Source organism: Pleurodeles waltl, chromosome 10 (assembly GCF_031143425.1).
Source record: "Pleurodeles waltl isolate 20211129_DDA chromosome 10, aPleWal1.hap1.20221129, whole genome shotgun sequence".
NCBI lineage: Eukaryota > Metazoa > Chordata > Amphibia > Caudata > Salamandridae > Pleurodeles > Pleurodeles waltl.
The window spans coordinates 325656060-325678557 of NC_090449.1; the positions used below are offsets into that span (position 1 = coordinate 325656060).

A 22498-nucleotide genomic window follows, 5' to 3' on the forward strand; every position below is an offset into this window, starting at 1 on the left:
CTTAAGTAGAAACCAGCATGGTAGTTACTGTCATAAAGTGCAGCTCTAACAGAAGGTGTGCCTGAGACGCCCCTTCCAGTAACACACAGAATTTTGATTGAGGGCCCAGCCGATGGGTTGGTGGATTTCTCCTCACATGCCACAGCAGCTTCCAAAGATAGTGGTGTGAGGAGCTGGCTCTGCAAGCAGAGCAAGATTTAAGGGAAGAAAATACACCTGTCAGAAGTGGGATTTGAACCCACGCCTCCAAGAAGAGACCAGAAGGCTCAGCTTCACTGAAGATCAAGCTCTCTTGAGTCTGGCGCCTTAGACCACTCGGCCATCCTGACAGCCAAAACAGTGTGCAGGTCGGACTCTTCAGTCTGCACTTGTTGATTTTGCCGCTTGCAATGTTCCTATCAAAGTCACAGCTTTAAAGGCCCCACAATATAACATGGCCAAGAAAAAAAAAAAAAAACAGAACAAGAAACAATGCACATGCACGACCACCGAGGGATGCAGATAACTTTTTAGCGTCCTGCAATAGTAAAGCACGTTTTACACAGGTCACAAGTTTTTAAAGGTCATTTCTGTCTAAGTGTGCATTGAGAGAGACTGAGGTTTTAGGGAGCAAACACAAAAGCTGCTGCTGCCAAGTGTTTCTGCCCGGTCTCGAACCGGGGACCTTTCGCATGTGAGGCGAACGTGATAACCACTACACTTCAGAAACAAGCTTGCTGGTTTGACTGAAGGAGCACAGTTCCCCTCATATGTGTGCACGATTTCCTCTATACTTTATCAGCTGTTGCTCGGAATGCGAGGGGTAAGTGTGAAAATTGCAGCGGTGTCAGCCAGCATGCATACACTCAGACGTCCTGAAAAATCCCACAGCTGCGGGCAGAGACAGACAAATATCTGATGCCTAAATGCCAGGAAGGAGAGCCTGTGAAATCATCACACAGGGCGCACTGAGAGCAAGCAGGAAGGAAGCCAAGGCATTGTAATCCATTTTTCGCCTGAGGCAAAAAATATGTTTTGCGCAACAATGCTTCGAGTGGAATGAGAAATGTTGAGGGGTTGTGTATTTTGAGCAGGATTTGATTGTTTTCCGCTAAAATGGGCTCGTCCGGGATTTGAACCCGGGACCTCTCGCACCCTAAGCGAGAATCATACCCCTAGACCAACGAGCCTGGGCACAGAAATGCAACGGCTCCGACCCTGCTCGGAGGGTTGGTGACAGAGAGTGGGAGACTACATCCCAAAGCAAGAAACTGCACATGGTGCTCTCTTCTGCAGTACGACTAGAGTCATTTGCATGGTCTTCATCGAACATGACATAAAAAGCCTCTATCCTTTAGACATTTTGGCCCAGATTTACAAGAAAATGACTAAGCGCGACGCTGTGCCAAATTTGCAAGCCCCACGCGCCGTCATTTTCAAAATGCAGGGAAGCGCCGTATTTAGTAGAATACAGCGCACCCCTGTGCTTCCCCCTGCGCCAGCTCTAAATTAGCTGCTGAGCGCCAACGCAGCCGTTCTTGCACCATGGTACAAGGATGACTGCGTTGAGGGGGAAATTGTTTTTGTGCAGGAAGGGACACCTTCCTGCCCAAAAAAAAAATCTTCAATGGTGATTTGCTCTTACTTCTATGTGTGCTGCAGAATGCATCACACATAGAAAGAGCAAAAACAAGGAGAAATGAAAACATTTCTCCTCAGTGCGCCACTCTAACGACACCCCTGGGATGGCGTTGGATTTTGGTGCTGACGCAGATTTACGCCAACTCCTAAATCTGGAGCAGCATCAAAATGCTATGGTGTTGCTGTGGCACACTCCCAACAACACCCATTGCACGCCCCTTCCAGGGAACGCGCTGCGTGCTAAGGGGCCGTATTTACAAGGTGGTGTTAAGCCACAAAAAGTGGCTGAACGGCATCTTGTAAATACCGCGCAGTGCATAGTGCCACCGGGGCGTCACTAAAAGTGATGCTCCGGTGGCGATAGGGCCTTGTAAGTCTGGCACTTTATTTGCTCAAGGTGTGTGTTCTTGGTGAGGGCAGGAAAGCTATTTTCGCTCTCGTACCTTCCTTCCTTGGCTGGCTTGAATGCTGTAGGCTCAGGCTTCATTGCAAAGGTCAAACAGTGAGCAACTGACTGCCGTAAGCTGGCGCAACTCCTCTTGGTGAGCTGTGACAGATGCCCCAGGAGCGTAGTACCTCACGATGGTGAGGGATAGACACAGTCTCTTTTATCTCAGCTTGCCTGTCAGGTGAGGCAGGAAATGCAAATACTGTGAAAAAGCCCAGCGACTCGAACCAGGGACCTTTCGCATGTGAGGTGCGCATGATAACCACTACACTAGACAAACAGACACACTTGCCGGCTTGCTTCATGTGGCTATGCATTGTACTGGAACCACCACACTATGGAAACAGACACACCTGCTTGCTTTATGTGGCTATGCATTGGACTGGGATGCAAGGATGAGGGCCAATGTTCATGACGCTCAAAGCTGAGCCTTCCGGAACACGATCTCTTCCCTTGGAAGAAAGGAACTGGGATCACTTTCATTCCAAGAGGTGATTTCAGAACTGGACCCGAAATTACCATGGAGAAGCACTGTGCATTTAATGTTCCTACGAGCACTGCTGCTCCAGCACAGAAAAGCAGTTGCAAAGAAATCTCGCATACCTTCATGATGCTGAACCGTCTCGACGCCAGTATAAAGCATGTATTGCATTGCAACATGACATCTTACAAGAGTGAAAAGCAGAAATACTCCTGTTTAAAACACAGACTGAACCTATAAAGGTAGGGGTTTGTCTGGGATTTGAACCGAGGTCCTCTCACACCCGAAGCGAGAATCATACCCCTATACCAACTAGACTGCCGCTGCATAGTCATTTGAAACATCTTCTGAAGCGTCTTTCCGAAAAGCAGGGCCATTTGGAGGCTCTCTCTCTCTAAGCGTGCCATAGCAATTGATGTTTTCTGTCAAGGATTTTTTGTTTGTCTCTAGCAAGGCAAGAGGTAGTCAAAATGCCCTGTGCCAGTGAGCTGAACTAGGGCACTGATGTGAAAAGCAGACCCTTTCTGGTAGTTGTAACCCGCTGCAAGTCATGGACCCTTGCACCTTAGACTTCCCAACCAGAAGCACTGAAGGGCCTGCTAGCTCTTGAGCCAGAGGAGCATGCCTCTTGGATTCAAGCACACTTGCTCGATCAGGGCTCGATCAGGCGAGATTTATATTAGTGGCTCATAGGCCTGAAACACTCACCTGGGAGACGCAGGGTGGCTGATTTCCCGGAATGGCCCTTGATGGGGAAATCACCTCCTTTCCCCCGCCTCATTTCAGAATTGTGTGCTAGTCGCAAGACAGTGTTCAGGGGTTCATGGGTACTGCCTACTCCCAGCTGCCTCTCTGTCTTCTTCATGTAAATTGCAAGTCACGAGGAGGCACCATTGCCAATATGCTCCGCCCACCTAACCAAGAAACCTAGTTTGAGCTTGTCTGCCTGTGTTGTTGCAGGGGCAGTGTCTTCTTTGCCCAAAAGGTGGCAGGAGAGCCTCACTTCAAACGATAGAATCAACTGCTTAAGTAGAAACCAGCATGGTAGTTACTGTCATAAAGTGCAGCTCTAACAGAAGGTGTGCCTGAGACGCCCCTTCCAGTAATACACAGAATTTTGATTGAGGGCCCAGCCGATGGGTTGGTGGATTTCTCCTCACATGCCACAGCAGCTTCCAAAGATAGTGGTGTGAGGAGCTGGCTCTGCAAGCAGAGCAAGATTTAAGGGAAGAAAATACACCTGTCAGAAGTGGGATTTGAAACCACGCCTCCATGAAGAGACCAGAAGGCTCAGCTTCACTGAAGATCAAGCTCTCTTGAGTCTGGCGCCTTAGACCACTCGGCCATCCTGACAGCCAAAACAGTGTGCAGGTCGGACTCTTCAGTCTGCCTTTGTTGATTTTGCCGCTTGCAATGTTCCTATCAAAGTCACAGCTTTAAAGGCCCCACAATATAACATGGCCAAGAAAAAAAAAGAAAAAACAGAACAAGAAACAATGCACATGCACGACCACCGAGGGATGCAGATAACTTTTTAGCGTCCTGCAATAGTAAAGCACGTTTTACACAGGTCACAAGTTTTTAAAGGTCATTTCTGTCTAAGTGTGCATTGAGAGAGACTGAGGTTTTAGGGAGCAAACACAAAAGCTGCTGCTGCCAAGTGTTTCTGCCCGGTTTCGAACCGGGACCTTTCGCGTGTGAGGCGAACGTGATAACCACTACACTACAGAAACAAGCTTGATGGTTTGACTGAAGGAGCACAGTTCCCCTCATATGTTTGCACGATTTCCTCTATACTTTATCAGCAGTTGCTCGGAATGCGAGGGGTAAGTGTGAAAATTGCAGCGGTGTCAGCCAGCATGCATACACTCAGACGTCCTGAAAAATCCCACAGCTGCGGGCAGAGACAGACAAATATCTGATGCCTAAATGCCAGGAAGGAGAGCCTGTGAAATCATCACACAGGGCGCACTGAGAGCAAGCAGGAAGGAAGCCAAGGCATTGTAATCCATTTTTCGCCTGAGGCAAAAAATATGTTTTGCGCAACAATGCTTCGAGTGGAATGAGAAATGTTGAGGGGTTGTGTATTTTGAGCAGGATTTGATTGTTTTCCGCTAAAATGGGCTCGTCCGGGATTTGAACCCGGGACCTCTCGCACCCTAAGCGAGAATCATACCCCTAGACCAACGAGCCTGAGCACAGAAATGCAACGGCTCCGACCCTGCTCGGAGGGTTGGTGACAGAGAGTGGGAGACTACATCCCAAAGCAAGAAACTGCACATGGTGCTCTCTTCTGCAGTACGACTAGAGTCATTTGCATGGTCTTCATCGAACATGACATAAAAAGCCTCTATCCTTTAGACATTTTGGCCCAGATTTACAAGAAAATGACTAAGCGCGACGCTGTGCCAAATTTGCAAGCCCCATGCGCCGTCATTTTCAAAATGCAGGGAAGCGCCGTATTTAGTAGAATACAGCGCACCCCTGTGCTTCCCCCTGCGCCAGCTCTAAATTAGCTGCTGAGCGCCAACGCAGCCGTTCTTGCACCATGGTACAAGGATGACTGCGTTGAGGGGGAAATTGTTTTTGTGCAGGAAGGGACACCTTCCTGCCCAAAAAAAAATCTTCAATGGTGATTTGCTCTTACTTCTATGTGTGCTGCAGAATGCATCACACATAGAAAGAGCAAAAACAAGGAGAAATGAAAACATTTCTCCTCAGTGCGCCACTCTAACGACACCCCTGGGATGGCGTTGGATTTTGGTGCTGACGCAGATTTACGCCAACTCCTAAATCTGGAGCAGCATCAAAATGCTATGGTGTTGCTGTGGCACACTCCCAACAACACCCATTGCACGCCCCTTCCAGGGAACGCGCTGCGTGCTAAGGGGCCGTATTTACAAGGTGGTGTTAAGCCACAAAAAGTGGCTGAACGGCATCTTGTAAATACCGCGCAGTGCATAGTGCCACCGGGGCGTCACTAAAAGTGATGCTCCGGTGGCGATAGGGCCTTGTAAGTCTGGCACTTTATTTGCTCAAGGTGTGTGTTCTTGGTGAGGGCAGGAAAGCTATTTTCGCTCTCGTACCTTCCTTCCTTGGCTGGCTTGAATGCTGTAGGCTCAGGCTTCATTGCAAAGGTCAAACAGTGAGCAACTGACTGCCGTAAGCTGGCGCAACTCCTCTTGGTGAGCTGTGACAGATGCCCCGGGAGCGTAGTACCTCACGATGGTGAGGGATAGACACAGTCTCTTTTATCTCAGCTTGCCTGTCAGGTGAGGCAGGAAATGCAAATACTGTGAAAAAGCCCAGCGACTCGAACCAGGGACCTTTCGCATGTGAGGTGCGCATGATAACCACTACACTACACAAATAGACACACTTGCCGGCTTGGTTCATGTGGCTATGCATTGTACTGGAACCACCACACTATGGAAACAGACACACCTGCTTGCTTTATGTGGCTATGCATTGGACTGGGATGCAAGGATGAGGGCCAATGTTCATGACGCTCAAAGCTGAGCCTTCCGGAACACGATCTCTTCCCTTGGAAGAAAGGAACTGGGATCACTTTCATTCCAAGAGGTGATTTCAGAACTGGACCCGAAATTACCATGGAGAAGCACTGTGCATTTAATGTTCCTACGAGCACTGCTGCTCCAGCACAGAAAAGCAGTTGCAAAGAAATCTCGCATACCTTCATGATGCTGAACCGTCTCGATGCCAGTATAAAGCATGTATTGCATTGCAACATGACATCTTACAAGAGTGAAAAGCATAAATACTCCTGTTTAAAACACAGACTGAACCTATAAAGGTAGGGGTTTGTCTGGGATTTGAACCGAGGTCCTCTCACACCCGAAGCGAGAATCATACCCCTATACCAACTAGACTGCCGCTGCATAGTCATTTGAAACATCTTCTGAAGCGTCTTTCCGAAAAGCAGGGCCATTTGGAGGCTCTCTCTCTCTAAGCGTGCCATAGCAATTGATGTTTTCTGTCAAGGATTTTTTGTTTGTCTCTAGCAAGGCAAGAGGTAGTCAAAATGCCCTGTGCCAGTGAGCTGAACTAGGGCACTGATGTGAAAAGCAGACCCTTTCTGGTAGTTGTAACCCGCTGCAAGTCATGGACCCTTGCACCTTAGACTTCCCAACCAGAAGCACTGAAGGGCCTGCTAGCTCTTGAGCCAGAGGAGCATGCCTCTTGGATTCAAGCACACTTGCTCGATCAGCGCTCGATCAGGCGAGATTTATATTAGTGGCTCAAAGGCCTGAAACACTCACCTGGGAGACGCAGGGTGGCTGATTTCCCGGAATGGCCCTTGATGGGGAAATCACCTCCTTTCCCCCGCCTCATTTCAGAATTGTGTGCTAGTCGCAAGACAGTGTTCAGGGGTTCATGGGTACTGCCTACTCCCAGCTGCCTCTCTGTCTTCTTCATGTAAATTGCAAGTCACGAGGAGGCACCATTGCCAATATGCTCCGCCCACCTAACCAAGAAACCTAGTTTGAGCTTGTCTTCCTGTGTTGTTGCAGGGGCAGTGTCTTCTTTGCCCAAAAGGTGGCAGGAGAGCCTCACTTCAAACAATAGAATCAACTGCTTAAGTAGAAACCAGCATGGTAGTTACTGTCATAAAGTGCAGCTCTAACAGAAGGTGTGCCTGAGACGCCCCTTCCAGTAATACACAGAATTTTGATTGAGGGCCCAGCCGATGGTTTGGTGGATTTCTCCTCACATGCCACAGCAGCTTCCAAAGATAGTGGTGTGAGGAGCTGGCTCTGCAAGCAGAGCAAGATTTAAGGGAAGAAAATACACCTGTCAGAAGTGGGATTTGAACCCACGCCTCCTTGAAGAGACCAGAAGGCTCAGCTTCACTGAAGATCAAGCTCTCTTGAGTCTGGCGCCTTAGACCACTCGGCCATCCTGACAGGCAAAACAGTGTGCAGGTCAGACTCTTCAGTCTGCACTTGTTGATTTTGCCGCTTGCAATGTTCCTATCAAAGTCACAGCTTTAAAGGCCCCACAATATAACATGGCCAAGAAAAAAAAATAAAAAACAGAACAAGAAACAATGCACATGCACGACCACCGAGGGATGCAGATAACTTTTTAGCGTCCTGCAATAGTAAAGCATGTTTTACACAGGTCACAAGTTTTTAAAGGTCATTTCTGTCTAAGTGTGCATTGAGAGAGACTGAGGTTTTAGGGAGCAAACACAAAAGCTGCTGCTGCCAAGTGTTTCTGCCCGGTCTCGAACCGGGGACCTTTCGCGTGTGAGGCGAACGTGATAACCACTACACTACAGAAACAAGCTTGCTGGTTTGACTGAAGGAGCACAGTTCCCCTCATATGTTTGCACGATTTCCTCTATACTTTATCAGCAGTTGCTCGGAATGCGAGGGGTAAGTGTGAAAATTGCAGCGGTGTCAGCCAGCATGCATACACTCAGACGTCCTGAAAAATCCCACAGCTGCGGGCAGAGACAGACAAATATCTGATGCCTAAATGCCAGGAAGGAGAGCCTGTGAAATCATCACACAGGGCGCACTGAGAGCAAGCAGGAAGGAAGCCAAGGCATTGTAATCCATTTTTCGCCTGAGGCAAAAAATATGTTTTGCGCAAGAATGCTTCGAGTGGAATGAGAAATGTTGAGGGGTTGTGTATTTTGAGCAGGATTTGATTGTTTTCCGCTAAAATGGGCTCGTCCGGGATTTGAACCCGGGACCTCTCGCACCCTAAGCGAGAATCATACCCCTAGACCAACGAGCCTGGGCACAGAAATGCAACGGCTCCGACCCTGCTCGGAGGGTTGGTGACAGAGAGTGGGAGACTACATCCCAAAGCAAGAAACTGCACATGGTGCTCTCTTCTGCAGTACGACTAGAGTCATTTGCATGGTCTTCATCGAACATGACATAAAAAGCCTCTATCCTTTAGACATTTTGGCCCAGATTTACAAGAAAATGACTAAGCGCGACGCTGTGCCAAATTTGCAAGCCCCATGCGCCGTCATTTTCAAAATGCAGGGAAGCGCCGTATTTAGTAGAATACAGCGCACCCCTGTGCTTCCCCCTGCGCCAGCTCTAAATTAGCTGCTGAGCGCCAACGCAGCCGTTCTTGCACCATGGTACAAGGATGACTGCGTTGAGGGGGAAATTGTTTTTGTGCAGGAAGGGACACCTTCCTGCCCAAAAAAAAATCTTCAATGGTGATTTGCTCTTACTTCTATGTGTGCTGCAGAATGCGTCACACATAGAAAGAGCAAAAACAAGGAGAAATGAAAACATTTCTCCTCAGTGCGCCACTCTAACGACACCCCTGGGATGGCGTTGGATTTTGGTGCTGACGCAGATTTACGCCAACTCCTAAATCTGGAGCAGCATCAAAATGCTATGGTGTTGCTGTGGCACACTCCCAACAACACCCATTGCACGCCCCTTCCAGGGAACGCGCTGCGTGCTAAGGGGCCGTATTTACAAGGTGGTGTTAAGCCACAAAAAGTGGCTGAACGCCATCTTGTAAATACCGCGCAGTGCATAGTGCCACCGGGGCGTCACTAAAAGTGATGCTCCGTTGGCGATAGGGCCTTGTAAGTCTGGCACTTTATTTGCTCAAGGTGTGTGTTCTTGGTGAGGGCAGGAAAGCTATTTTCGCTCTCGTACCTTCCTTCCTTGGCTGGCTTGAATGCTGTAGGCTCAGGCTTCATTGCAAAGGTCAAACAGTGAGCAACTGACTGCCGTAAGCTGGCGCAACTCCTCTTGGTGAGCTGTGACAGATGCCCCAGGAGCGTAGTACCTCACGATGGTGAGGGATAGACACAGTCTCTTTTATCTCAGCTTGCCTGTCAGGTGAGGCAGGAAATGCAAATACTGTGAAAAAGCCCAGCGACTCGAACCAGCGACCTTTTGCATGTGAGGTGCGCATGATAACCACTACACTAGACAAACAGACACACTTGCTGGCTTGCTTCATGTGGCTATGCATTGTACTGGAACCACCACACTATGGAAACAGACACACCTGCTTGCTTTATGTGGCTATGCATTGGACTGGGATGCAAGGATGAGGGCCAATGTTCATGACGCTCAAAGCTGAGCCTTCCGGAACACGATCTCTTCCCTTGGAAGAAAGGAACTGGGATCACTTTCATTCCAAGAGGTGATTTCAGAACTGGACCCGAAATTACCATGGAGAAGCACTGTGCATTTAATGTTCCTACGAGCACTGCTGCTCCAGCACAGAAAAGCAGTTGCAAAGAAATCTCGCATACCTTCATGATGCTGAACCGTCTCGACGCCAGTATAAAGCATGTATTGCATTGCAACATGACATCTTACAAGAGTGAAAAGCAGAAATACTCCTGTTTAAAACACAGACTGAACCTATAAAGGTAGGGGTTTGTCTGGGATTTGAACCGAGGTCCTCTCACACCCGAAGCGAAAATCATACCCCTATACCAACTAGACTGCCGCTGCATAGTCATTTGAAACATCTTCTGAAGCGTCTTTCGAAAAGCAGGGCCATTTGGAGGCTCTCTCTCTCTAAGCGTGCCATAGCAATTGATGTTTTCTGTCAAGGATTTTTTGTTTGTCTCTAGCAAGGCAAGAGGTAGTCAAAATGCCCTGTGCCAGTGAGCTGAACTAGGGCACTGATGTGAAAAGCAGACCCTTTCTGGTAGTTGTAACCCGCTGCAAGTCATGGACCCTTGCACCTTAGACTTCCCAACCAGAAGCACTGAAGGGCCTGCTAGCTCTTGAGCCAGAGGAGCATGCCTCTTGGATTCAAGCACACTTGCTCGATCAGGGCTCGATCAGGCGAGATTTATATTAGTGGCTCATAGGCCTGAAACACTCACCTGGGAGACGCAGGGTGGCTGATTTCCCGGAATGGCCCTTGATGGGGAAATCACCTCCTTTCCCCCGCCTCATTTCAGAATTGTGTGCTAGTCGCAAGACAGTGTTCAGGGGTTCATGGGTACTGCCTACTCCCAGCTGCCTCTCTGTCTTCTTCATGTAAATTGCAAGTCACGAGGAGGCACCATTGCCAATATGCTCCGCCCACCTAACCAAGAAACCTAGTTTGAGCTTGTCTGCCTGTGTTGTTGCAGGGGCAGTGTCTTCTTTGCCCAAAAGGTGGCAGGAGAGCCTCACTTCAAACGATAGAATCAACTGCTTAAGTAGAAACCAGCATGGTATTTACTGTCATAAAGTGCAGCTCTAACAGAAGGTGTGCCTGAGACGCCCCTTCCAGTAATACACAGAATTTTGATTGAGGGCCCAGCCGATGGGTTGGTGGATTTCTCCTCACATGCCACAGCAGCTTCCAAAGATAGTGGTGTGAGGAGCTGGCTCTGCAAGCAGAGCAAGATTTAAGGGAAGAAAATACACCTGTCAGAAGTGGGATTTGAACCCACGCCTCCATGAAGAGACCAGAAGGCTCAGCTTCACTGAAGATCAAGCTCTCTTGAGTCTGGCGCCTTAGACCACTCGGCCATCCTGACAGCCAAAACAATGTGCAGGTCGGACTCTTCAGTCTGCACTTGTTGATTTTGCCGCTTGCAATGTTCCTATCAAAGTCACAGCTTTAAAGGCCCCACAATATAACATGGCCAAGAAAAAAAAAAAAACAGAACAAGAAACAATGCACATGCACGACCACCGAGGGATGCAGATAACTTTTTAGCGTCCTGCAATAGTAAAGCACGTTTTACACAGGTCACAAGTTTTTAAAGGTCATTTCTGTCTAAGTGTGCATTGAGAGAGACTGAGGTTTTAGGGAGCAAACACAAAAGCTGCTGCTGCCAAGTGTTTCTGCCCGGTCTCGAACCGGGGACCTTTCGCGTGTGAGGCGAACGTGATAACCACTACACTACAGAAACAAGCTTGCTGGCTTGACTAAAGGAGCACAGTTCCCCTCATATGTTTGCACGATTTCCTCTATACTTTATCAGCAGTTGCTCGGAATGCGAGGGGTAAGTGTGAAAATTGCAGCGGTGTCAGCCAGCATGCATACACTCAGACGTCCTGAAAAATCCCACAGCTGCGGGCAGAGACAGACAAATATCTGATGCCTAAATGCCAGGAAGGAGAGCCTGTGAAATCATCACACAGGGCGCACTGAGAGCAAGCAGGAAGGAAGCCAAGGCATTGTAATCCATTTTTCGCCTGAGGCAAAAAATATGTTTTGCGCAACAATGCTTCGAGTGGAATGAGAAATGTTGAGGGGTTGTGTATTTTGAGCAGGATTTGATTGTTTTCCGCTAAAATGGGCTCGTCCGGGATTTGAACCTGGGACCTCTCGCACCCTAAGCGAGAATCATACCCCTAGACCAACGAGCCTGGGCACAGAAATGCAACGGCTCCGACCCTGCTCGGAGGGTTGGTGACAGAGAGTGGGAGACTACATCCCAAAGCAAGAAACTGCACATGGTGCTCTCTTCTGCAGTACGACTAGAGTCATTTGCATGGTCTTCATCGAACATGACATAAAAAGCCTCTATCCTTTAGACATTTTGGCCCAGATTTACAAGAAAATGACTAAGCGCGACGCTGTGCCAAATTTGCAAGCCCCACGCGCTGTCATTTTCAAAATGCAGGGAAGCGCCGTATTTAGTAGAATACAGCGCACCCCTGTGCTTCCCCCTGCGCCAGCTCTAAATTAGCTGCTGAGCGCCAACGCAGCCGTTCTTGCACCATGGTACAAGGATGACTGCGTCGAGGGGGAAATTGTTTTTGTGCAGGAAGGGACACCTTCCTGCCCCCCAAAAAAATCTTCAATGGTGATTTGCTCTTACTTCTATGTGTGCTGCAGAATGCATCACACATAGAAAGAGCAAAAACAAGGAGAAATGAAAACATTTCTCCTCAGTGCGCCACTCTAACGACACCCCTGGGATGGCGTTGGATTTTGGTGCTGACGCAGATTTACGCCAACTCCTAAATCTGGAGCAGCATCAAAATGCTATGGTGTTGCTGTGGCACACTCCCAACAACACCCATTGCACGCCCCTTCCAGGGAACGCGCTGCGTGCTAAGGGGCCGTATTTACAAGGTGGTGTTAAGCCACAAAAAGTGGCTGAACGCCATCTTGTAAATACCGCGCAGTGCATAGTGCCACCGGGGCGTCACTAAAAGTGATGCTCCGGTGGCGATAGGGCCTTGTAAGTCTGGCACTTTATTTGCTCAAGGTGTGTGTTCTTGGTGAGGGCAGGAAAGCTATTTTCGCTCTCGTACCTTCCTTCCTTGGCTGGTTTGAATGCTGTAGGCTCAGGCTTCATTGCAAAGGTCAAACAGTGAGCAACTGACTGCCGTAAGCTGGCGCAACTCCTCTTGGTGAGCTGTGACAGATGCCCCAGGAGCGTAGTACCTCACGATGGTGAGGGATAGACACAGTCTCTTTTATCTCAGCTTGCCTGTCAGGTGAGGCAGGAAATGCAAATACTGTGAAAAAGCCCAGCGACTCGAACCAGGGACCTTTCGCATGTGAGGTGCGCATGATAACCACTACACTAGACAAACAGACACACTTGCTGGCTTGCTTCATGTGGCTATGCATTGTACTGGAACCACCACACTATGGAAACAGACACACCTGCTTGCTTTATGTGGCTATGCATTGGACTGGGATGCAAGGATGAGGGCCAATGTTCATGACGCTCAAAGCTGAGCCTTCCGGAACACGATCTCTTCCCTTGGAAGAAAGGAACTGGGATCACTTTCATTCCAAGAGGTGATTTCAGAACTGGACCCGAAATTACCATGGAGAAGCACTGTGCATTTAATGTTCCTACGAGCACTGCTGCTCCAGCACAGAAAAGCAGTTGCAAAGAAATCTCGCATACCTTCATGATGCTGAACCGTCTCGACGCCAGTATAAAGCATGTATTGAATTGCAACATGACATCTTACAAGAGTGAAAAGCATAAATACTCCTGTTTAAAACACAGACTAAACCTATAAAGGTAGGGGTTTGTCTGGGATTTGAACCGAGGTCCTCTCACACCCGAAGCGAGAATCATACCCTTATACCAACTAGACTGCCGCTGCATAGTCATTTGAAACATCTTCTGAAGCGTCTTTCCAAAAAGCAGGGCCATTTGGAGGCTGTCTCTCTCTAAGCGTGCCATAGCAATTGATGTTTTCTGTCAAGGATTTTTTGTTTGTCTCTAGCAGGGCAAGAGGTAGTCAAAATGCCCTGTGCCAGTGAGCTGAACTAGGGCACTGATGTGAAAAGCAGACCCTTTCTGGTAGTTGTAACCCGCTGCAAGTCATGGACCCTTGCACCTTAGACTTCCCAACCAGAAGCACTGAAGGACCTGCTAGCTCTTGAGCCAGAGGAGCATGCCTCTTGGATTCAAGCACACTTGCTTGATCAGCGCTCGATCAGGCAAGATTTATATTAGTGGCTCATAGGCCTGAAACACTCACCTGGGAGACGCAGGGTGGCTGATTTCCCGGAATGGCCCTTGATGGGGAAATCACCTCCTTTCCCCCGCCTCATTTCAGAATTGTGTGCTAGTCGCAAGACAGTGTTCAGGGGTTCATGGGTACTGCCTACTCCCAGCTGCCTCTCTGTCTTCTTCATGTAAATTGCAAGTCACGAGGAGGCACCATTGCCAATATGCTCCGCCCACCTAACCAAGAAACCTAGTTTGAGCTTGTCTGCCTGTGTTGTTGCAGGGGCAGTGTCTTCTTTGCCCAAAAGGTGGCAGGAGAGCCTCACTTCAAACGATAGAATCAACTGCTTAAGTAGAAACCAGCATGGTAGTTACTCTCTAAAAGTGCAGCTCTAACAGAAGGTGTGCCTGAGACGCCCCTTCCAGTAATACACAGAATTTTGATTGAGGGCCCAGCCGATGGGTTGGTGGATTTCTCCTCACATGCCACAGCAGCTTCCAAAGATAGTGGTGTGAGGAGCTGGCTCTGCAAGCAGAGCAAGATTTAAGGGAAGAAAATACACCTGTCAGAAGTGGGATTTGAACCCACGCCTCCATGAAGAGACCAGAAGGCTCAGCTTCACTGAAGATCAAGCTCTCTTGAGTCTGGCGCCTTAGACCACTCGGCCATCCTGACAGCCAAAACAGTGTGCAGGTCGGACTCTTCAGTCTGCACTTGTTGATTTTGCCGCTTGCAATGTTCCTATCAAAGTCACAGCTTTAAAGGCCCCACAATATAACATGGCCAAGAAAAAAAAAAAAAACAGAACAAGAAACAATGCACATGCACGACCACCGAGGGATGCAGATAACTTTTTAGCGTCCTGCAATAGTAAAGCACGTTTTACACAGGTCACAAGTTTTTAAAGGTCATTTCTGTCTAAGTGTGCATTGAGAGAGACTGAGGTTTTAGGGAGAAAACACAAAAGCTGCTGCTGCCAATTGTTTCTGCCCGGTCTCGAACCGGGGACCTTTCGCGTGTGAGGCGAACGTGATAACCACTACACTACAGAAACAAGCTTGCTGGCTTGACTAAAGGAGCACAGTTCCCCTCATATGTTTGCACGATTTCCTCTATACTTTATCAGCAGTTGCTCGGAATGCGAGGGGTAAGTGTGAAAATTGCAGCGGTGTCAGCCAGCATGCATACACTCAGACGTCCTGAAAAATCCCACAGCTGCGGGCAGAGACAGACAAATATCTGATGCCTAAATGCCAGGAAGGAGAGCCTGTGAAATCATCACACAGGGCGCACTGAGAGCAAGCAGGAAGGAAGCCAAGGCATTGTAATCCATTTTTCGCCTGAGGCAAAAAATATGTTTTGCGCAACAATGCTTCGAGTGGAATGAGAAATGTTGAGGGGTTGTGTATTTTGAGCAGGATTTGATTGTTTTCCGCTAAAATGGGCTCGTCCGGGATTTGAACCCGGGACCTCTCGCACCCTAAGCGAGAATCATACCCCTAGACCAACAAGCCTGGGCACAGAAATGCAACGGCTCCGACCCTGCTCGGAGGGTTGGTGACAGAGAGTGGGAGACTACATCCCAAAGCAAGAAACTGCACATGGTGCTCTCTTCTGCAGTACGACTAGAGTCATTTGCATGGTCTTCATCGAACATGACATAAAAAGCCTCTATCCTTTAGACATTTTGGCCCAGATTTACAAGAAAATGACTAAGCGTGACGCTGTGCCAAATTTGCAAGCCCCATGCGCCGTCATTTTCAAAATGCAGGGAAGCGTCGTATTTAGTAGAATACAGCGCACCCCTGTGCTTCCCCCTGCGCCAGCTCTAAATTAGCTGCTGAGCGCCAACGCAGCCGTTCTTGCACCATGGTACAAGGATGACTGTGTTGAGGGGGAAATTGTTTTTGTGCAGGAAGGGACACCTTCCTGCCCCAAAAAAAAATCTTCAATGGTGATTTGCTCTTACTTCTATGTGTGCTGCAGAATGCATCACACATAGAAAGAGCAAAAACAAGGAGAAATGAAAACATTTCTCCTCAGTGCGCCACTCTAACGACACCCCTGAGATGGCGTTGGATTTTGGTGCTGACGCAGATTTACGCCAACTCCTAAATCTGGAGCAGCATCAAAATGCTATGGTGTTGCTGTGGCACACTCCCAACAACACCCATTGCACGCCCCTTCCAGGGAACGCGCTGCGTGCTAAGGGGCCGTATTTACAAGGTGGTGTTAAGCCACAAAAAGTGGCTGAACGCCATCTTGTAAATACCGCGCAGTGCATAGTGCCACCGGGGCGTCACTAAAAGTGATGCTCCGGTGGCGATAGGGCCTTGTAAGTCTGGCACTTTATTTGCTCAAGGTGTGTGTTCTTGGTGAGGGCAGGAAAGCTATTTTCGCTCTCGTACCTTCCTTCCTTGGCTGGCTTGAATGCTGTAGGCTCAGGCTTCATTGCAAAGGTCAAACAGTGAGCAACTGACTGCCGTAAGCTGGCGCAACTCCTCTTGGTGAGCTGTGACAGATGCCCCAGGAGCGTAGTACCTCACGATGGTGAGGGATAGACACAGTCTCTTTTATCTCAGCTTGCCTGTCAGGTGAGGCAGGAAATGCAAATACTGTGAAAAAGCCCAGCGACTCGAACCAGGGACCTTTCGCATGTGAGGTGCGCATGATAACCACTACACTAGACAAACAGACACACTTGCCGGCTTGCTTCATGTGGCTATGCATTGTACTGGAACCACCACACTATGGAAACAGACACACCTGCTTGCTTTATGTGGCTATGCATTGGACTGGGATGCAAGGATGAGGGCCAATGTTCATGACGCTCAAAGCTGAGCCTTCCGGAACACGATCTCTTCCCTTGGAAGAAAGGAACTGGGATCACTTTCATTCCAAGAGGTGATTTCAGAACTGGACCCGAAATTACCATGGAGAAGCACTGTGCATTTAATGTTCCTACGAGCACTGCTGCTCCAGCACAGAAAAGCAGTTGCAAAGAAATGTCGCATACCTTCATGATGCTGAACCGTCTCGACGCCAGTATAAAGCATGTATTGCATTGCAACATGACATCTTACAAGAGTGAAAAGCATAAATACTCCTGTTTAAAACACAGACTGAACCTATAAAGGTAGGGGTTTGTCTGGGATTTGAACCGAGGTCCTCTCACACCCGAAGCGAGAATCATACCCCTATACCAACTAGACTGCCGCTGCATAGTCATTTGAAACATCTTCTGAAGCGTCTTTCCGAAAAGCAGGGCCATTTGGAGGCTCTCTCTCTCTAAGCGTGCCATAGCAATTGATGTTTTCTGTCAAGGATTTTTTGTTTGTCTCTAGCAAGGCAAGAGGTAGTCAAAATGCCCTGTGCCAGTGAGCTGAACTAGGGCACTGATGTGAAAAGCAGACCCTTTCTGGTAGTTGTAACCCGCTGCAAGTCATGGACCCTTGCACCTTAGACTTCCCAACCAGAAGCACTGAAGGGCCTGCTAGCTCTTGAGCCAGAGGAGCATGCCTCTTGGATTCAAGCAGACTTGCTCGATCAGCGCTCGATCAGGCTTGATCAGGCGAGATTTATATTAGTGGCTCATAGGCCTGAAACACTCACCTGGGAGACGCAGGGTGGCTGATTTCCCGGAATGGCCCTTGATGGGGAAATCACCTCCTTTCCCCCGCCTCATTTCAGAATTGTGTGCTAGTCGCAAGACAGTGTTCAGGGGTTCATGGGTACTGCCTACTCCCAGCTGCCTCTCTGTCTTCTTCATGTAAATTGCAAGTCACGAGGAGGCACCATTGCCAATATGCTCCGCCCACCTAACCAAGAAACCTAGTTTGAGCTTGTCTGCCTGTGTTGTTGCAGGGGCAGTGTCTTCTTTGCCCAAAAGGTGGCAGGAGAGCCTCACTTCAAACGATAGAATCAACTGCTTAAGTAGAAACCAGCATGGTAGTTACTCTCTAAAAGTGCAGCTCTAACAGAAGGTGTGCCTGAGACGCCCCTTCCAGTAATACACAGAATTTTGATTGAGGGCCCAGCCGATGGGTTGGTGGATTTCTCCTCACATGCCACAGCAGCTTCCAAAGATAGTGGTGTGAGGAGCTGGCTCTGCAAGCAGAGCAAGATTTAAGGGAAGAAAATACACCTGTCAGAAGTGGGATTTGAACCCACGCCTCCATGAAGAGACCAGAAGGCTCAGCTTCACTGAAGATCAAGCTCCCTTGAGTCTGGCGCCTTAGACCACTCGGCCATCCTGACAGCCAAAACAGTGTGCAGGTCGGACTCTTCAGTCTGCACTTGTTGATTTTGCCGCTTGCAATGTTCCTATCAAAGTCACAGCTTTAAAGGCCCCACAATATAACATGGCCAAGAAAAAAAAAAAAAAACAGAACAAGAAACAATGCACATGCACGACCACCGAGGGATGCAGATAACTTTTTAGCGTCCTGCAATAGTAAAGCACGTTTTACACAGGTCACAAGTTTTTAAAGGTCATTTCTGTCTAAGTGTGCATTGAGAGAGACTGAGGTTTTAGGGAGCAAACACAAAAGCTGCTGCTGCTGCTAAGTGTTTCTGCCCGGTCTCGAACCGGGGACCTTTCGCGTGTGAGACGAACGTGATAACCACTACACTAAAGAAACAAGCTTGCTGGTTTGACTGAAGGAGCACAGTTCCCCTCATATGTTTGCACGATTTCCTCTATACTTTATCAGCAGTTGCTCGGAATGCGAGGGGTAAGTGTGAAAATTGCAGCGGTGTCAGCCAGCATGCATACACTCAGACGTCCTGAAAAATCCCACAGCTGCGGGCAGAGACAGACAAATATCTGATGCCTAAATGCCAGGAAGGAGAGCCTGTGAAATCATCACACAGGGCGCACTGAGAGCAAGCAGGAAGGAAGCCAAGGCATTGTAATCCATTTTTCGCCTGAGGCAAAAAATATGTTTTGCGCAACAATGCTTCGAGTGGAATGAGAAATGTTGAGGGGTTGTGTATTTTGAGCAGGATTTGATTGTTTTCCGCTAAAATGGGCTCGTCCGGGATTTGAACCCGGGACCTGAACCCGGGACTTCTCGCACCCTAAGCGAGAATCATACCCCTAGACCAACAAGCCTGGGCACAGAAACGCAACGGCTCCGACCCTGCTCGGAGGGTTGGTGACAGAGAGTGGGAGACTACATCCCAAAGCAAGAAACTGCACATGGTGCTCTCTTCTGCAGTACGACTAGAGTCATTTGCATGGTCTTCATCGAACATGACATAAAAAGCCTCTATCCTTTAGACATTTTGGCCCAGATTTACAAGAAAATGACTAAGCGCGACGCTGTGCCAAATTTGCAAGCCCCACGCGCCGTCATTTTCAAAATGCAAGGAAGCGACGTATTTAGTAAAATACAGCGCACCCCTGTGCTTCCCCCTGCGCCAGATCTAAATTAGCTGCTGAGCGCCAACGCAGCCGTTCTTGCACCATGGTACAAGGATGACTGCGTTGAGGGGGAAATTGTTTTTGTGCAGGAAGGGACACCTTCCTGCCCAAAAAAAAAATCTTCAATGGTGATTTGCTCTTACTTCTATGTGTGCTGCAGAATGCATCACACATAGAAAGAGCAAAAACAAGGAGAAATGAAAACATTTCTCCTCAGTGTGCCACTCTAACGACACCCCTGGGATGGCGTTGGATTTTGGCGCTGACGCAGATTTACACCAACTCCTAAATCTGGAGCAGCATCAAAATGCTATGGTGTTGCTGTGGCACACTCCCAACAACACCCATTGCACGCCCCTTCCAGGGAACGCGCTGCGTGCTAAGGGGCCGTATTTACAAGGTGGTGTTAAGCCACAAAAAGTGGCTGAACGCCATCTTGTAAATACCGCGCAGTGCATAGTGCCACCGGGGCGTCACTAAAAGTGATGCTCCGGTGGCGATAGGGCCTTGTAAGTCTGGCACTTTATTTGCTCAAGGTGTGTGTTCTTGGTGAGGGCAGGAAAGCTATTTTCGCTCTCGTACCTTCCTTCCTTGGCTGGTTTGAATGCTGTAGGCTCAGGCTTCATTGCAAAGGTCAAACAGTGAGCAACTGACTGCCGTAAGCTGGCGCAACTCCTCTTGGTGAGCTGTGACAGATGCCCCAGGAGCGTAGTACCTCACGATGGTGAGGGATAGACACAGTCTCTTTTATCTCAGCTTGCCTGTCAGGTGAGGCAGGAAATGCAAATACTGTGAAAAAACCCAGCGACTCGAACCAGGGACCTTTCGCATGTGAGGTGCGCATGATAACCACTACACTAGACAAACAGACACACTTGCCGGCTTGCTTCATGTGGCTATGCATTGTACTGGAACCACCACACTATGGAAACAGACACACCTGCTTGCTTTATGTGGCTATGCATTGGACTGGGATGCAAGGATGAGGGCCAATGTTCATGACGCTCAAAGCTGAGCCTTCCGGAACACGATCTCTTCCCTTGGAAGAAAGGAACTGGGATCACTTTCATTCCAAGAGGTGATTTCAGAACTGGACCCGAAATTACCATGGAGAAGCACTGTGCATTTAATGTTCCTACGAGCACTGCTGCTCCAGCACAGAAAAGCAGTTGCAAAGAAATGTCGCATACCTTCATGATGCTGAACCGTCTCGACGCCAGTATAAAGCATGTATTGCATTGCAACATGACATCTTACAAGAGTGAAAAGCAGAAATACTCCTGTTTAAAACACAGACTGTACCTATAAAGGTAGGGGTTTGTCTGGGATTTGAACCGAGGTCCTCTCACACCCGAAGCGAGAATCATACCCCTATACCAACTAGACTGCCGCTGCATAGTCATTTGAAACATCTTCTGAAGCGTCTTTCCGAAAAGCAGGGCCATTTGGAGGCTCTTTCTCTCTAAGCGTGCCATAGCAATTGATGTTTTCTGTCAAGAATTTTTTGTTTGTCTCTAGCAAGGCAAGAGGTAGTCAAAATGCCCTGTGCCAGTGAGCTGAACTAGGGCACTGATGTGAAAAGCAGACCCTTTCTGGTAGTTGTAACCCACTGCAAGTCATGGACCCTTGCACCTTAGACTTCCCAACCAGAAGCACTGAAGGGCCTGCTAGCTCTTGAGCCAGAGGAGCATGCCTCTTGGATTCAAGCACACTTGCTCGATCAGCGCTCGATCAGGCGAGATTTATATTAGTGGCTCATAGGCCTGAAACACTCACCTGGGAGACGCAGGGTGGCTGATTTCCCGGAATGGCCCTTGATGGGGAAATCACCTCCTTTCCCCCGCCTCATTTCAGAATTGTGTGCTAGTCGCAAGACAGTGTTCAGGGGTTCATGGGTACTGCCTACTCCCAGCTGCCTCTCTGTCTTCTTCATGTAAATTGCAAGTCACGTGGAGGCACCATTGCCAATATGCTCCGCCCACCTAACCAAGAAACCTAGTTTGAGCTTGTCTGCCTGTGTTGTTGCAGGGGCAGTGTCTTCTTTGCCCAAAAGGTGGCAGGAGAGCCTCACTTCAAACGATAGAATCAACTGCTTAAGTAGAAACCAGCATGGTAGTTACTGTCATAAAGTGCAGCTCTAACAGAAGGTGTGCCTGAGACGCCCCTTCCAGTAATACACAGAATTTTGATTGAGGGCCCAGCCGATGGGTTGGTGGATTTCTCCTCACATGCCACAGCAGCTTCCAAAGATAGTGGTGTGAGGAGCTGGCTCTGCAAGCAGAGCAAGATTTAAGGGAAGAAAATACACCTGTCAGAAGTGGGATTTGAACCCACGCCTCCATGAAGAGACCAGAAGGCTCAGCTTCACTGAAGATCAAGCTCTCTTGAGTCTGGCGCCTTAGACCACTCGGCCATCCTGACAGCCAAAACAGTGTGCAGGTCGGACTCTTCAGTCTGCACTTGTTGATTTTGCCGCTTGCAATGTTCCTATCAAAGTCACAGCTTTAAAGGCCCCACAATATAACATGGCCAAGAAAAAAAAAAAAAAACAGAACAAGAAACAATGCACATGCACGACCACCGAGGGATGCAGATAACTTTTTAGCGTCCTGCAATAGTAAAGCACGTTTTACACAGGTCACAAGTTTTTAAAGGTCATTTCTGTCTAAGTGTGCATTGAGAGAGACTGAGGTTTTAGGGAGCAAACACAAAAGCTGCTGCTGCCAAGTGTTTCTGCCCGGTCTCGAACCAGGGACCTTTCGCGTGTGAGGCGAACGTGATAACCACTACACTACAGAAACAAGCTTGCTGGTTTGACTGAAGGAGCACAGTTCCCCTCATATGTTTGCACGATTTCCTCTATACTTTATCAGCAGTTGCTCGGAATGCGAGGGGTAAGTGTGAAAATTGCAGCGGTGTCAGCCAGCATGCATACACTCAGACGTCCTGAAAAATCCCACAGCTGCGGGCAGAGACAGACAAATATCTGATGCCTAAATGCCAGGAAGGAGAGCCTGTGAAATCATCACACAGGGCGCACTGAGAGCAAGCAGGAAGGAAGCCAAGGCATTGTAATCCATTTTTCGCCTGAGGCAAAAAATATGTTTTGCGCAACAATGCTTCGAGTGGAA

At 48.6% G+C, this 22498-nt stretch overlaps 17 non-coding genes across 17 annotated transcripts; all 17 read right to left on the reverse strand.

The window, feature by feature from the left end:
• Positions 1-217: 217 nt before the first annotated feature.
• On the reverse strand, positions 218-329 carry TRNAL-CAA (transfer RNA leucine (anticodon CAA)). Its single transcript has 2 exons — positions 292-329; positions 218-263 (listed from the first exon to the last, which is right to left on the reverse strand). It is a non-coding gene; the product is annotated as a tRNA-Leu (tRNA).
• A 307-nt stretch (positions 330-636) lies between these two features.
• Positions 637-709, reverse strand: TRNAV-CAC (transfer RNA valine (anticodon CAC)). Its single transcript has one exon. It is a non-coding gene; the product is annotated as a tRNA-Val (tRNA).
• A 388-nt stretch (positions 710-1097) lies between these two features.
• On the reverse strand, positions 1098-1169 carry TRNAP-AGG (transfer RNA proline (anticodon AGG)). Its single transcript has one exon. It is a non-coding gene; the product is annotated as a tRNA-Pro (tRNA).
• Positions 1170-4210: 3041 nt separating this feature from the next.
• TRNAV-CAC (transfer RNA valine (anticodon CAC)) lies at positions 4211-4282 on the reverse strand. Its single transcript has one exon. It is a non-coding gene; the product is annotated as a tRNA-Val (tRNA).
• A 388-nt stretch (positions 4283-4670) lies between these two features.
• TRNAP-AGG (transfer RNA proline (anticodon AGG)) lies at positions 4671-4742 on the reverse strand. The gene has a single exon. It is a non-coding gene; the product is annotated as a tRNA-Pro (tRNA).
• Positions 4743-7362: 2620 nt separating this feature from the next.
• Positions 7363-7474, reverse strand: TRNAL-CAA (transfer RNA leucine (anticodon CAA)). Its single transcript has 2 exons — positions 7437-7474; positions 7363-7408 (listed from the first exon to the last, which is right to left on the reverse strand). It is a non-coding gene; the product is annotated as a tRNA-Leu (tRNA).
• Positions 7475-7782: 308 nt separating this feature from the next.
• TRNAV-CAC (transfer RNA valine (anticodon CAC)) lies at positions 7783-7855 on the reverse strand. Its single transcript has one exon. It is a non-coding gene; the product is annotated as a tRNA-Val (tRNA).
• A 388-nt stretch (positions 7856-8243) lies between these two features.
• TRNAP-AGG (transfer RNA proline (anticodon AGG)) lies at positions 8244-8315 on the reverse strand. Its single transcript has one exon. It is a non-coding gene; the product is annotated as a tRNA-Pro (tRNA).
• A 2619-nt stretch (positions 8316-10934) lies between these two features.
• TRNAL-CAA (transfer RNA leucine (anticodon CAA)) lies at positions 10935-11046 on the reverse strand. The gene is made up of 2 exons: positions 11009-11046; positions 10935-10980 (listed from the first exon to the last, which is right to left on the reverse strand). It is a non-coding gene; the product is annotated as a tRNA-Leu (tRNA).
• Positions 11047-11351: 305 nt separating this feature from the next.
• On the reverse strand, positions 11352-11424 carry TRNAV-CAC (transfer RNA valine (anticodon CAC)). Its single transcript has one exon. It is a non-coding gene; the product is annotated as a tRNA-Val (tRNA).
• A 388-nt stretch (positions 11425-11812) lies between these two features.
• TRNAP-AGG (transfer RNA proline (anticodon AGG)) lies at positions 11813-11884 on the reverse strand. Its single transcript has one exon. It is a non-coding gene; the product is annotated as a tRNA-Pro (tRNA).
• A 2621-nt stretch (positions 11885-14505) lies between these two features.
• Positions 14506-14617, reverse strand: TRNAL-CAA (transfer RNA leucine (anticodon CAA)). Its single transcript has 2 exons — positions 14580-14617; positions 14506-14551 (listed from the first exon to the last, which is right to left on the reverse strand). It is a non-coding gene; the product is annotated as a tRNA-Leu (tRNA).
• A 306-nt stretch (positions 14618-14923) lies between these two features.
• Positions 14924-14996, reverse strand: TRNAV-CAC (transfer RNA valine (anticodon CAC)). Its single transcript has one exon. It is a non-coding gene; the product is annotated as a tRNA-Val (tRNA).
• Positions 14997-15384: 388 nt separating this feature from the next.
• TRNAP-AGG (transfer RNA proline (anticodon AGG)) lies at positions 15385-15456 on the reverse strand. The gene has a single exon. It is a non-coding gene; the product is annotated as a tRNA-Pro (tRNA).
• Positions 15457-18087: 2631 nt separating this feature from the next.
• TRNAL-CAA (transfer RNA leucine (anticodon CAA)) lies at positions 18088-18199 on the reverse strand. The gene is made up of 2 exons: positions 18162-18199; positions 18088-18133 (listed from the first exon to the last, which is right to left on the reverse strand). It is a non-coding gene; the product is annotated as a tRNA-Leu (tRNA).
• Positions 18200-21676: 3477 nt separating this feature from the next.
• TRNAL-CAA (transfer RNA leucine (anticodon CAA)) lies at positions 21677-21788 on the reverse strand. The gene is made up of 2 exons: positions 21751-21788; positions 21677-21722 (listed from the first exon to the last, which is right to left on the reverse strand). It is a non-coding gene; the product is annotated as a tRNA-Leu (tRNA).
• Positions 21789-22095: 307 nt separating this feature from the next.
• TRNAV-CAC (transfer RNA valine (anticodon CAC)) lies at positions 22096-22168 on the reverse strand. The gene has a single exon. It is a non-coding gene; the product is annotated as a tRNA-Val (tRNA).
• Positions 22169-22498: the final 330 nt, after the last annotated feature.